The sequence below is a fragment of the Rosa rugosa genome, chromosome 4 (assembly GCF_958449725.1).
Source record: "Rosa rugosa chromosome 4, drRosRugo1.1, whole genome shotgun sequence".
NCBI classification, from domain to species: Eukaryota; Viridiplantae; Streptophyta; class Magnoliopsida; order Rosales; family Rosaceae; genus Rosa; species Rosa rugosa.
Window position 1 is genome coordinate 8,269,502 of NC_084823.1, and position 15,014 is coordinate 8,284,515.

At 37.8% G+C, this 15,014-nt stretch overlaps 1 pseudogene; it reads right to left on the reverse strand.

The window, feature by feature from the left end:
- Positions 1-3,213: 3,213 nt before the first annotated feature.
- On the reverse strand, positions 3,214-7,254 carry LOC133743093 (mitochondrial uncoupling protein 1-like; annotated as a pseudogene).
- Positions 7,255-15,014: the final 7,760 nt, after the last annotated feature.

The window sequence follows — 15,014 nt, forward strand, 5'->3', positions numbered from 1 at the left end:
TTTCGCCAGACCATCAATGTTAACTTTGACCCAAGGAAAGAGGGGGGGATGCCATATGACACGTTGAATCTTGGGCGCATTACGGGGCTTGGGGCACACCCCAAGGGAAGATAATAGTCGGGAATCAAGGACGCCCTTAAAGTGACCAGGAACAAGGGAACCAAATTGCCGAAGCCATGCCATAATTGAACAACCACAAACTATTGGATATGAAAGTAGCAGAGACGTAGCTAGGATTCGAAAATGGCCGGGTGGGCTAAATTTATCGTAGCCAATTTTTTAGGTGAAGCCAATTTTTTTTTTTTTTTCATGTCCCTGTAGCCAAACCTACATAATATCAATGCCTCCAATTTGGAGTCAAAATCAGTGCATATTAAGTATCATAAAACAGGAACACTCAAATTCATATACACAACGTAGCCATAAAAAATTCATCTAAACGCCCAAAAACTAGGAAGCATAAAAGAACCACCATTTGATATAAACAATACCCAGAACATGACAACACAAAGTATTAAGAAAGAAATAAAGAATGGTAGAACATGGTGGACTTACTAGATTGAAAGTAAGCCATTGGATATTCATATCAAGGATAGTATCTCAGAGAAGGAGAAGGGCGAATGGTGCCTAGAAGTTGAACCATTTGATGAACTATATTGATGTACAAAATAGTGAAAATACTTCATTAAGCCAAAAGGGAAGAGGGGAAGAGCCAAAGTGAAGGGGAAAAAAGAAAAAAGCTACATGCAAAGCACCTGTACATCATTTGCAACATCTCCAAGCAAATTTTTTTTTTTTATTACATTATATATCCCTACTTGAAAGTATTTTGGACTAAATAAGGGTTGGGCTGTAGCCCAAACAGCTTGTGCTATAGCTACGTCCCTGGAAAGTAGATGATCGAAGTTAAAAAAAACCATCTTGCATTTTAGAACGTACATCCAAAAATGATTTTTATTTTTATTTTTTTATCACTGAATAAATTTATTAAATAAAAAAGATTGTCCCTAAAGGAGCGACATGCATGAAGCCAAAACCCCTTAGAAGAAACAACAAAACCAAAACATAAGCAAAATTAAGCAGGGCTGATTGAATCAAAGATTAAAACGCACAATGGGCGTCTGATTGCGGGTAGGATAAGGATCTTGTAAATCTCTTTTAGTCTTCAATTTTAAAATCATCTTAAAAGAAAACTTATAAGACTCTCAATCACAATTAACTAATTAGGACTATTATGTCAACCCAAAGGAAGCAAAATGAAAATGAACAACAAATACACAAATTCTATATTCATCTTACAATGACTTTCACTTGGTCAACGACTCACCAGAATAGTTATGGTCAATAAAACTCAGATCTACATTCAATGTTGTAAAATATATTAAGTTTGAGTTGCTAATCTAACAAGGCTTATTGCAATTAACAATGATTTTTCCATAATATCTGAAAAAAAAAAAAAACACACCACGTACTCTTTCATTTTAACGACCCCTTTTACTTGCACATGGATAATTGTGTGGTTTCTTTCTAGCCAGTATCAATCTAAATAAAGCGTCATTTGATCTAGTCATTTGCTCCATCCCTCAATATATTACATAGCAGAAAACTACATATTACTTGGAGTTTCTATACAAATTAAACCTAATCTATGGGTTCCAAGACACCCCATCTTTTAATAAAAGCACAAGTGCATAAGTGATTAAGAAAGCTAGTATTTTTTTTTTTTTGGTTGGAAAAAGTTTAGGTAAGAGGGAGGCTTCCCTACACTATCAGGGTCATGGCAAACCTACCACCTCAACCCAACAAGACTTACGAAACTGACTAGTGTCCCAACCCAGCCCATTGGTATGGAATTATGCAGGACATGCATTTTCTAGATTGCCCACCAAATGAGAGATTGTTGGTAGCAGGGATCGAACTTGTGTGTGTTTACACCTCAAGTCCGCCTTTGCCAACTGAACCAACTCTCATTGGCAGAAAGCTAGTATATTTGATTAACTTGCTGGTGCAAATTTCTCAGATACATATGAAAGGAAAAAGTCAACATTGGACATCAATTCAAACATCCAATATTCTTGACCCGCATATTAGATCGATTATCTGTACAAATTTGAGCGCCTGACCTTTATTTCGAATGATCGAATCTTTAGAAGCTTGATTGATTTCGATATCTGGCGGGGTTGACTTGAATGATTTGTCCGAATATTGAAGATAACCTACGCATTCAATGATGGCATGATACATATCCATCAGGGGCTGGGGCCTTTATGATAATAATTTTGTTGACGGGAAGCCACGTACAGGACGGTGGATTTGAACACTGTGTATAACTATTTTAGAAAGAAAGAGATTAATTAGATGGGAGGGTAGGTGGTGAATTAACCAATGATTTCATGAAACTAATAAACTTAATTGGTTGCACTACTAGAATTTTGTTCATAGACATCGGCCCAGAATCGATGTTAAATTAATTTTCGACCGATGTCTTAGTGGGTGTAGAGAAAGATAAAGACATCAGTATAAGCGCGTTTTTAACCGATGTCCCAGACAACAACCAACATCGATTCTAAAAAACAAATCGATATATAATAGTTATAATCATCATATTTTTGTATGTTAGGTATGTCTAATTCTTCATATTTTCACATTTTATGCTTAATAAAGTATATGTCGAACAATACCTAAGTGAACATTTGCATCGATTTCTATTCCAGAAGCGATGTTCAGTACACTTGTAGACATCAGTTCCCATGAGTATTGTTTGTTCGTGACCATTTTTACATGTAGGTTGCTACATTATTTTCCTAGGAACGATGTCTGTATCTTTATTCTACATCGTGTTTTTATTCAGAAATAATGTTTGCTTTAAGAAAGAACATCGTTTTCAATTAAGTAAACCGATGTTCAATGGTATTATGTACGTCGACTATTTTTATGTAGGTGATTTTTATGTTCATAATAGATTACGGTTTGGTGATTAGAAATCGATGTGCAGTAGTTTTGATTACATCGGTTTTGAATTACAATTCGATATATTGATAATCATAGGACATCGATTTCATTTTTGATACTGATTTCTAATCTCTCAACTGACTTCGTTTTCCTTGGCATTACTGTTTTATTATGCTTTAATACACTTCACTTCATTTTGACAAGCATGATGTGAAAAGTTTGCATTTAGCTATTGCTAGGAAAAAAATTGCATTTCTCATCATCCAAAATTAGGGGCTTCCATTAATTTTCTTTCCAAATTCATGATTCAACATAATTCAGAAAATAAACCCCTAAACTTACAAAAGCTAGCTTGGAAACATATGAGCAACAATGTACAAAAGTTCCACACCAAGCTTTGCTTCAAAGCCAAAACTAGCTAGCCTTACTCAAAAAACATCTTGGCAGTTACAGTCCTACATCAAACTTTGTATATAATCAGCCACTTCAATGCGCACCTCGTCAATTTGATTTTGGCTATATGACTTCCGCGTCTTTACCGCCCACTAGAAATATATAAACAACACATAAGGCACAGTGATTGGGTAAACAAGCTAATATTTAATTAAACCAAAATGTTCTTTGAGATAATATATGCATGTACCTTGGTAGGAAATGAAAGTGTCTCATCCTCTATTATCTCTTTCATGTATCACATAACATAATAGCCACACTCAACTCCACCTGGTTGTTTAGGTACGCCCTATTTATTGAAGGTATTCAATTAGACAAGCATTGACATACTAGAAGCAATGTATTATCCCAGCCAAACACATGTATAAGTCTTACCGGAAGCGATTTCACTTTAGGCAGTTTGTTAACCCTACCAGTTTCAGCATTGAAGGTTTTCATCGCACTACACAACCAGTGACAAACTACCCCTGCAATCTAAGTCCACTCCCTTGGCTTCACTTCTCATCTTGACTTATACTTTTCACGAACTTCTTAGCCTGCCAGAAGAATAAGAGATGAGAAAAGCAATTCAGATTAATTTGAGAGACGAGAAAGCAATCTACATAAGGAAAACTGTCCAGGTATCTAGAAAGAAGAAAAAACAGTTTCAAAGATAAGTTTCAATAAAGATTTCAACATAATTGGCCAATTATTTATATAGGTGTGTTCTGATTCCTATCACATATTTCTAAGCTACAGTTCGGACTGCTGACGTGAAAATAGAAAACCAACGCAAAGACCAGACGCTCAAAAGGTTGAAGAATATAAAAAGGGAAGGCGTTGAAACTTGTACCTGCTCAAGGGTTAGAAACATGATCACATTCCAAGATCCGAGCCGTCCAAAATTTGGGATGAAGCCCTTATAAAAGCCCAAAGGTCCCTGCAAAACAACAAATCGTAAATAACAATATTTTTATTATTGGAAGGTAGAAACCTACTCTCTCATACTCTAGACACAATGGCATATATATATACTAATGACATGGAAACTAAATCACCTGCATATTCTGTTTGGATCAACAATTATAATGTAAAAGCTTTCAAATCAACATCTCACTCATAAGGACACATAAATATTTGATTTTGACAACTTCTGAACTTTATAAATATATTAGGAAATGAAGAATATGCTGAAAGGTACGGGAGTGAATCGTTCATACATCAATCTTCAAAGTTTTAACGAAGCAATATAATCGATCCTATTTTTGTAAGCAGAAGAATCTCCCATCATTCTTGACTTAACCTGAGAAAAGATGAAGAGCACGAAAAAAAAAAAGTTAATCTGAGGTTGTATGCATCTAGAATAGGTTCAAATTAACCGGTACGGGAAATCAGGCAACCATATCATTTACTCCATACTTACCGAGTTAAGATATATTGGTCATCCAATTTTACCTTACAGATCAGAGACTAGTTAACAACTTTTAATAATCAGAGCTTGAACAAGAGTATGACATCAAGTCATATAAAAGTAAAGTTGAGATCATTAAAATTAAGAATTGGTAAAATTATTAACTAAGTGCAACCTTCATCAGCATTAACAAATACGAGGGATGTTTTCTGCTAACAGACATGTGCCGTTATCCGATCCCAAGTTATTAAGAGCAATGACTGCTAGCACTAGAAACCAGGACTACTTAACTAAAGACCAGTCAGAAAGATTTCACATATGAATAGATATTATAGATAGATTACCACATCAACTGGTGAGCCAATGCAGACGGCAAAGAAACCTGCCCCCGTACCAGCAAAAAGATGAGTAACAACATTGTCGTTAAACCCGGGAATTTTCAAGAGTGTCTGCATAGAACTTTTACACATTAAAAATGAGTAACAAGAGTTTCACTTCAAACGGAAATGATGATCATTTGTGATGAGTTTACCTGCTTCACTGGATCATAACTGGCTAGTTCAGCAGCATTAATGATAGCATTACGTGCATGCAATGTTAGGTCCGATTCCAGTCCAGAGATCTCCAACTCCCTCCTGATTTTTTTTGCAAAGTACCATGTTGAAGGCCCACTTCAAACGCACAGACTGAAAGCTTCTTTTTCTGAAAGGGAACCTGTTGGCTTGGCACCAAGATAGAATTAAGTCTTATAAGAAGAGAGTTTGTGAGGTCTTAAAATAATTAGTCTGCTTCCAAAACCATAGCTCCAGAATCACAAACTCTCTTCTTATAAGAAGAGAGTTTGTGATTCTGGAGCTATGGTTTTGGAAGCAGACCTTTGTTTCTCTACTATATATGATGACCTGTTTTCAGAAATGAGCTCCAACACTGCTCGTATAAGAGCAACAACACGAGGTCATCCTCACCACCTCTGCTAAACTATGTGGCTTACCAAAACTTTTTCGACATACCAAGATTAAGAACTAAGTAATCATTTTGCCTAAACCTTTCATCATTTTGGTAACTAACACAGAACAAAATTAACTAGTAATTATTCTGCATGTTCCAGGCTAATTTTTGGGTCTAAAGTGTCGATGTCTTTTTGTCCCAAACACCAATTAACTCTAGTGAATATATATAGGTTGACTATATGCATGTCTAACCTTGTTCGATATATCTCTAAGCTAGCTTATGCTGAGAATTGAATTCATATCTCCTCCATATTCCACATCTAATACATTCCATACATATCTTCTCTCTTCCAATCATTAGGCCGTTCTTAACCTCTGAGCTAGATAAAATAGGGGAGACACTTCGATCGTGCTATTTCACCAGCAAAACAGATAATTGAATTAGGCAGGCAGCAGTACAGTACCCAACTTAGTTGACAAATTCCATATGATATAGGACATGGAACGTCGACAAAGAACTGCAAAGGATATATGTATCTCAAATAAACAACATTCAAATTCCAACAACTCTGTTAAATAGCATTTAAGGAAGACTTAAAAAAGATTTTGCATGCTCATTTTCAAATTATCTGTTGGATATGTAAATTCACTCGATACAATTCGAGTTCGGCTCATGTTCAACTTATCTTTGGTTCGTTCGATTCATGTGCATGCATAAAGAAATGGCTTAGCTTAAACTCAACACTAAACTTGATCAGAAATGACTTGAGCTTGAACACTGTTATATTCACCTTGTTAAAGTCATGAATAATCTTGAACTACATGGAATAATATTTAAGTATATTCATCTCACAAGGAGGTTTATATAATATTACAACCATGTATATATAAGGAAAAAGTAATTTATCCTATTCTAAGTCAACTATAACACTAATCACTACAGGAAAATAGGTCATTTACGGCGCACAAAAAACGCCGTAAATGACATTTTACGGCACGCGAAGAGACGCTCTTATAGACAGCGTCGTAAAATTGAATTTAAATTTTCACTTTTACGGCGTGCAATTTACACGCCGTAAATGTACTCAAAAGCACGCCGTAAATGCCTTTTGCACGCCGTAAATTTTCAATGCACGCCGTAAATGTGCTCAGAAGCACGCCTTAAATTTTCATTTACGACGCGCATTGCACGCCGTAAATGTCTTTTGCAAAATTAAAAAAAAAATCAATTTATTTTCAATTGTTCCAGGATCACCCCAACATTGCAGCTATTAGCCATATCATGTTCAGGCACTTATTGAAACAAAATAGAAGTACAACAAACCCAATGTAAAAGAAACTCTTCATCAAAATTATCTCAATCAACCACAATAATCATATTACAAAAAGTGTAATAATGATATACTAAACCTCATTACATCATTTAATCCTTTGACTAATAAAATCGATTAGTTAGTGAATGATATCTATCACAATATTCCACATTCCACATGGTATCACAATATATCACATTACTGTTGACACCTAGTTGTTTATAGCACAAGAAACACACACACAAACTGGGAGATTGAAGCACGCTTCATTGAATTGAGACTTTGGCTTATAAATACGCCAATTACAACTTGAATCAAGGAAATAACAACCCACGTTATACACTCCTAAGAACGTGGTTACTTGGGAAAGACTAAATCAAACTACAACACCTAGTCCCTAAAGACTAGGACTTATTAACAGAAATCAGTAAAACAGTCAAACATTAAATCTTAAGCTCCAATATTTCCTCCCTTAAACTGCATTGCGTCAAGCAATCAGTTTACTCTCCACTTCTCCAGGCATTCTACACAGTCCAAGCAAGCTTCTGAATTTTCCAAAGTCATCAAACTTCAACGGCTTCGTCATGACATCTGCTACTTGATTCTTCGAGCTGCAATAAACTAACTCCACCACACCATCTTTGCAAAGGTCACGAAGGAAGTGATATCTGACATCTATGTGTTTGCACCTTCGATGCATGACCGGATTTTTTGACAACTTTATGGAAGAACTGTTGTCGCAAAAAATCATTGTGGACTTACTCTGATTGCAGTCAAGTCTTTCAAGAACTCGTCTCATCCATATACATTGACATGCACAGTAAGCTGCTGAGATGAATTCAGCCTCCGTAGTGGATAATGTGACCACTGGTTGCTTCTTAGATGACCACGCCACTGCACCATTGCTCATCATGAAAACATAACCAGATGTACTCTTGCGATCATCAAGGTCACCGGCGTAATCGCTATCCGAAAAAGCTACCAACTCTTCACCATTAACAGCATCACAACTATAGCAAATGCCTAATTCCACAGTGCCTTTAATGTACCTCAGAACCCTTTTAATGGCTTGCATATGCGACTCCTTTGGATTCTCCATAAATCTGCTTACTAGACTCACAACAAACATGAGATCTGGTCTCGTCACAGTCAAGTACATCAAACTACCAACCATCTGTTTGTATCGTGTAGCATCAACACGCACCCCTCCTTCATCCTTCGAAAGTTTAAAGCCTGGAACAATAGGATTTAGCACAGAATTGGAGTTGTTCATACCAAACTTTTCTATGACTTCCTGCGCATACTTTCTTTGACTCAAATAGATTCCCTTGCTGTTTTGTACGACCTCCACACCTAGGAAGTACTTCATCTTCCCTAAATCTGTCATCTCGAACTCCGACATCATCGACGCTTTAAATTCTTCAAACATCTTAGTATCACTTCCTGTAAATAACAAGTCATCGACATATACGCTTACTATCAACATCTTACCCTCTCCTTGTGACTTCACGAACAGTGTATGCTCATTTGGGCACCGTTCAAAGCCTTCCCTGATAAAATATGCCTCGATCCTGCTAAACCAAGCTCTAGGGGCTTGTTTTAGCCCGTAGAGTGCTTTCTTCAGTTTATAGACTCTATGCTCCTCCCCTTTCTTCTCGTACCCTTGAGGCTGCTCAACAAATACATCTTCTTCTAACTCACCATGCAAAAATGCACTCTTCACGTCAAGTTGATACACACACCACTTTCTTTGAGCTGCCAAGGCCAAGATCATCCTTATTGTGTCCCATCTCGCCACAGGAGCAAAAACTTCACCATAATCCACACCATGCTGCTGCGCGTAGCCTTTTACTACTAAGCGAGCTTTGAATTTGTCCACTTCTCCTCGTTCATTCAGCTTCGTTTTGAAAATCCATTTCACCCCTATCTTTCTTGCTCCCTGAGGTAGGTCTGCAAGCTCCCAAGTGCCATTCTTTTCGATAGCTCTAATCTCATTATGCATGGCCTCTCTCCACTTCAAGCTCTTGCTTGCCTCTTCAAATGTGTTTGGATCTTCACCTGATGCATACAGAACCATGTTGAGAGCTTCCTCATTCTCAGACAATCCCTCACCTGTGACATAGTCCTCCATCCAAATCGGGAATCTTCTGTTTCTAGCTTGAGTTAACTCAGGTGAGGCCGCTTGAGGAGGTGAGCTTGCCGGAGTTGCTGCACTGCTTGAACTCGTACTTGGTACCTCAGATTCATTCCCTTCGTGTGCCGGCACCATAGCTTCTTCTTCTTGTTCATTTTGCTCTTCATCCAGCTCCTCTTCCTCGCTGTCAATTGCTACATCTTCGTCACCCCACTCTAATGGCACACATTTTGTCTCTTCTGCACTTTCACTCCAGTTCCATCCCTCAGTTTCTTCAAAGACTACATCACGGCTCACCACTATCTTCTTTGTAACTGGATTGTACAATCTGTAGCCCTTGGTCTCTTCACTCACACCAAGCAAAACACACTTGAAACTCTTCGGATCCAGCTTCGTTCTCTTCTCATCCGAGATATGCACATTTGCAATGCATCCAAACACTCGAAAGTACTCCACAGATGGTTTAACAACGCACCAAGCCTCTTGAGGTGTGCAATCTTTTACTGCTGCAGCTGGGCTTCTGTTGAGAATATGTACACACCAATTAACAGCTTCTGGCCAGAACTCATTAGGAACTTTTTTCTCCGATAACATGCTTCTTACTAAATTCATGATGCTCCTGTTTTTTCTTTCAGCAACTCCGTTTTGCTGAGGAGTGTAGGCAGCAGTAAGTTGCCTTTTGATACCATTTGCAATGCAGAAATCATTGAATTCTTTGGAAGTAAACTCTCCCCCTCTATCTGTTCTTAAACAACATATCAAAGCACCGGACTCCCTTTCCACAATACTCTTAAATCTTTTAAACATGCTAAAAGCCTCTGATTTCTTGGACAAGAAATAAACCCAACACTTCCTACTGAGGTCATCAATAAAAGTAATTAAGTACCTCTTTCCACTGTTTGATTCCGGATTCACAGGGCCACATAAGTCTGCGTGAACTAGCTGCAGCTGCTTAGTTGCTCTCCAATGACTCTTCTTAGGAATGGTATTCCTGTGTTGCTTCCCTATTAAGCAATCGGAGCACACTTTTGTAGGAGCTTTGAGGAATGGTAACCCTTTCACCATCTTTTTGTAGTGCAAAGTCCTCAGACCTTTGTAGTTGAGGTGACCAAATCTGTGATGCCACAACTGAGTCTCATTCTCACAGGTTGCCTGGAAACAGGTTGACTCTTTCGGTGACACAGCTGCTAGCATTACAAACATGCGGTTTGCAGTCATTGAAGACTCCACAATCAGCCCTCTTGAAGGATGAAATATCTTACACATGTTGTTTTGGATGAGAATTGCAAGACCCTTTTCTTGTAGCTGCCCCACACTCAACAAATTATTCTTTAATTCCGGAATATAGAACACCCCACTGACTACTTGAACAATGCCTTCAACACTCAATCTGACAGTACCCTTCCCCATCACATTCATTCTAGTATTGTTTCCTAGTTTCACAGTTTGCCTAAAACCTTCATCCAAATCAGAAAACCAAACCCTATCTCCAGTCATATGATTACTACAGCCAGAATCTAAAAACCATACCTCCTCTCTTCTTGCGCCTTGCATCTCAACATAGGCCATGAGAAGCATCTCCTCGCTCTCATCCAATTCAGCATAGTTAGCAGCTTTCTCCCATTCCGGACATTCATACTGAAAGTGTCCCAACTTGTGGCATTTATAACATTCGACAATAGCTTTGTTGAGTCTCCCTCGACCTCTTCCTCTACCTCGAAAGCCTCCACTTGTTCTACCTCTGCCTCCGAGTCTATCATCCTCCCTTGCTCCAAATCTTCGTCCACCGGTGACTTTCAGAGCGTGTTCTTCTTCGTTGTGACCTCTCATCCTCTGCTCATGGACTAGGAGGCTGCTTTGCAATTCATCAAGAGTCAGTGTTTCGAGATTGTTAGACTCCTCGATGGAACACACCACGTAATCGAATTTTGAGACCATTGATCTCAAAATCTTCTCAGTGATAGTGTTCTCTTGCATCGTCTCACCGCAGGCCTTCATCTTGTTTGCTATGGCCAGTGTGCGTGCAAAGTAGGCATTGACTGTCTCTCCTTCCTTCATGTGAAGGACCTCAAAATCTCTGCGTAAGGCTTGTAGTTGCGCTCTCTTCACCCTTGTTGAACCCTGGAACTTCTGTCTCATTGAGTCCCAAATTTGTTTCCCTGTATCTGTATTCAGAATGGTGTCAAGGACTTCTCGATCAATTGCTTGATATAAGAAGTTTTTGATTTTCAGATCCTTCAGGGTTTGCTCTTCGATCGTCTTGCGCTGTTCTGCTGTTGGTACTGCTCCAGCCGCCACCGTCAAAATCCCATTCTCAATGAGATCCCAATATTCCTTTGAACGAAGGAAATTCTCCATCAGCTTTGCCCAATGGTCATAGTGACCATCAAACTTTGGAATAGAAGGAGTTACAAACCTTCCATTACTGCTCTCTGCCATCTCTCTACTTCTTTCTCTTCTCACACTGTTTCTCCCTCACTCTAACTCTCACGATCAGGCCCCTGAGATGGGGCTCTGATACCACTGTTGACACCTAGTTGTTTATAGCACAAGAAACACACACACAAACTGGGAGATTGAAGCACGCTTCATTGAATTGAGACTTTGGCTTATAAATACGCCAATTACAACTTGAATCAAGGAAATAACAACCCACGTTATACACTCCTAAGAACGTGGTTACTTGGGAAAGACTAAATCAAACTACAACACCTAGTCCCTAAAGACTAGGACTTATTAACAGAAATCAGTAAAACAGTCAAACATTAAATCTTAAGCTCCAATAATTACCTCCCATAAGTTAGCGAATGGTTATATCACATTACAGAAGATTAGATAAAAAATTAAGGACCTTTTTCTAATCCTTCACCTCCCATTAGAGCTGCTAGGTGGACAGTTTTGTTTCCTGGAGCTAGCTGAACATGCATCAAGAACTTTCAAGAAGTTATTAATGTAAATTCTGCAAGCCAATCATGGAACAGAAAGAAAAATGTCTAGCCAAAGAGAAGACACACAAATAGTGATGAAAGCTTCATAGCATGGGAAAGTACATTTTGATACACACCATAACATACCTCAGCAAAACCAATAGCCTTCTTACACTTGCTTGCCCAAATCGCACACCATGAGTGCACAAACATTTCAACCTATTTTAGAGTACTGAACCATTTCCAATTGAGCTACTACATTTTTGGAAAAAGTGAAAACAATAATGCAGAATACTATTTTCCAATAACATGTATAAATATTGCACATCAAAATAGAAAAACACAATTAAGCCAATTATCTAATCAAAATATTTCACTTTTATTCCAGAATCAGAAACCGTTGATGTAAATCAAAGTGTGCACATCAAAATAGAAAAACACAATTAAGCCAATTATCTAATCAAAATATTTCACTTTTATTCCAGAATCAGAAACCGTTGATGTAAATCAAAGTAGACAAGAAACCAAGTTAACCAACCATACATTTCCATCACATCTCACAAAAAGCTCAAGCCCTCAAGGTGTACATCACAGACTATATAATGAGTAGGGTTAGACAAAAAATTACAAGGCAAAACCACATTCTCTAGAAAATACTGCTAATGCCTAATGAGATAAGAAGTAGTCCCATTTGTCCAGTCCATGGTCATTTGTTAGTTTTACCAAGCTAAAAATAGAAGGAAAATTTTTACATAGAAAACCACACATTGGAAAGGATTCCTCACTCCTAACCATTGTCTTTACAGAACAAAAGAAAGGAATGCTTAGTTTACTTAATTCCCGTTGCACCAAAAAGTATATTTTGACCTAGAATTGGAACTCCAAATAATGCAGCAGTCGCTAGTGAAGAACATATAGGAAAGAAACAAATAATAACATTCATCACCACCAGAACAATCACTCATTCCAACATAAATCTAAAGCACACAAATTGAGTAAATGAAATCACCTGCTGGAAGCCAAACGTAACAAATCAGCATACAGAATAGAACATCTCGGAAGGATCAGAAAGCTGGGGATGGTTCACTTCTAGAAAATGTAGTTCCAGTCCCATGACTCCCATCTATGCAGGATAGAAAACTCTAAAGTTAAACAGATAGGGACTCTGAAATTTATGCATTTCATCTGAGTATTCTCTAGCTGAAATGATACTGAAATTAATTGCAATTGTAATTGTTACCAAGCTCAATCGCAACCGAACCAATATCTTGCAAATGTGAAGCAGAAAAGAGAAATAAAGTAACAAGTAACAACAGTAGTGAACCTAAGCCAAATGCTTGGATCGACACCGGATACTATGCGATCATTGGCACGCACAATTTTCTTGATTCCAGTGTTCACAAAGTAATTAAACGAGTCCAAATGCTGCTTTACCAACCCTCTCACCTATACAAATAAAATTTCATTTCCTATATACAACAAACAAAACAACAACAACAAGAGCAATAACTAGCACAAGAACATATAAATGGTATTGGATTCGAACCTTTAGAAACTTGGGAATGAGTGCGAATTGTTACCAAGATAGAAATTTGGGATCAAAACCTTGAAACCCCAAACCCTGAAGTGAACTGGTTACTGAGAAAATGAAATTTAGAGAGTAAGTAAAAGAATACCGTTGGTTCTTGCTGCTCTTTGAAATCACCAGAACAATCAATCATTCAACAATTCACCTACAGCAACCACAAATCATCCAATCAGTTCACAACTTAATCAAGTTATTAGAATAGCAATCAGTCATTCAGTCTCAATCCAATGCAACTAAAACAATTCCAGAAAAGCTCAAATTCAAAAGGCACAAAGAAAAACAGTGAAGTTCACGCAGCTTCAACCTCGTGATTTCCGATTTCTCGTCGCTGACATAGAGAACCGGACCGTTGCCGCCTTGGTGATACCCTGCCTTTCCGATGCTTACACCTACAAATCCAAAACAATTGGTTTGATTGGTTGGAGTTAGGGTTTTGAGATTAATGGAAAGAGGGCTTACGAGACCGACGAGCTCACATCGCTACGCTTCTCGCCACCGTCATCGACCAGAAGCACCACGGTCCTTGTGTCGGCATCGGACTTTTGAATATATGCTTGGGCTTTCGGCAGATCGACCAGAATCATCACCGGTCCTTGGAGATTTTGAGAGAGAGAGAGGAAGAGAGTGTGTGAGTGAGAGAGGAGGACTGAGATTTAGGTCCGAGTCTTTCTATATCTCTCCTTGTTCCCTCAATTTTTAAATGTTTCGGGGCAGGTTAAATACGCCTTAAACAACGAACAAATTATATCGTTTATGACCTGCATGTTGTGCACGCTGTAAATTAAAGTAACAAAAGACTGAAAAGAGTATGATTTATGGCGTGTGTTTCACTGTACGTCGTAAATGACCATCAATTACGACGTGCAGATAATGCACGCCGTAAATAACGTGTCGTGAAAGATCACTTTTCCTGTAGTGAATGTTAATTGATACAAAATAAATCATAATAGAAACTACTTGAAAAATACAACTCATGTCAAGTTGTCAACAATGAAAAACTTGTATATGTTTAAGAATAGACTCGAGTATGTTAGTCAATTCTTTTGTTAAAGCTTGAGTGATAGCAGTTAATTGACTATTTAGTTGTTCAATTTAATGATTAATTTGTTTTATATTTTACAATAATTAATTAGAATCAAACAAGTATTCATCCGTAAGCCAAATTCAGAACCTTCCACTTACAAATGATGCAACACTAATTGCTATAACATGAATATCCACATTAATATTTACAACAGAAACTTGTATTACTAGACTAATGTTATTTCACCAACAAAACAAGCTTGAAAATTTTTATTCAACCTTGA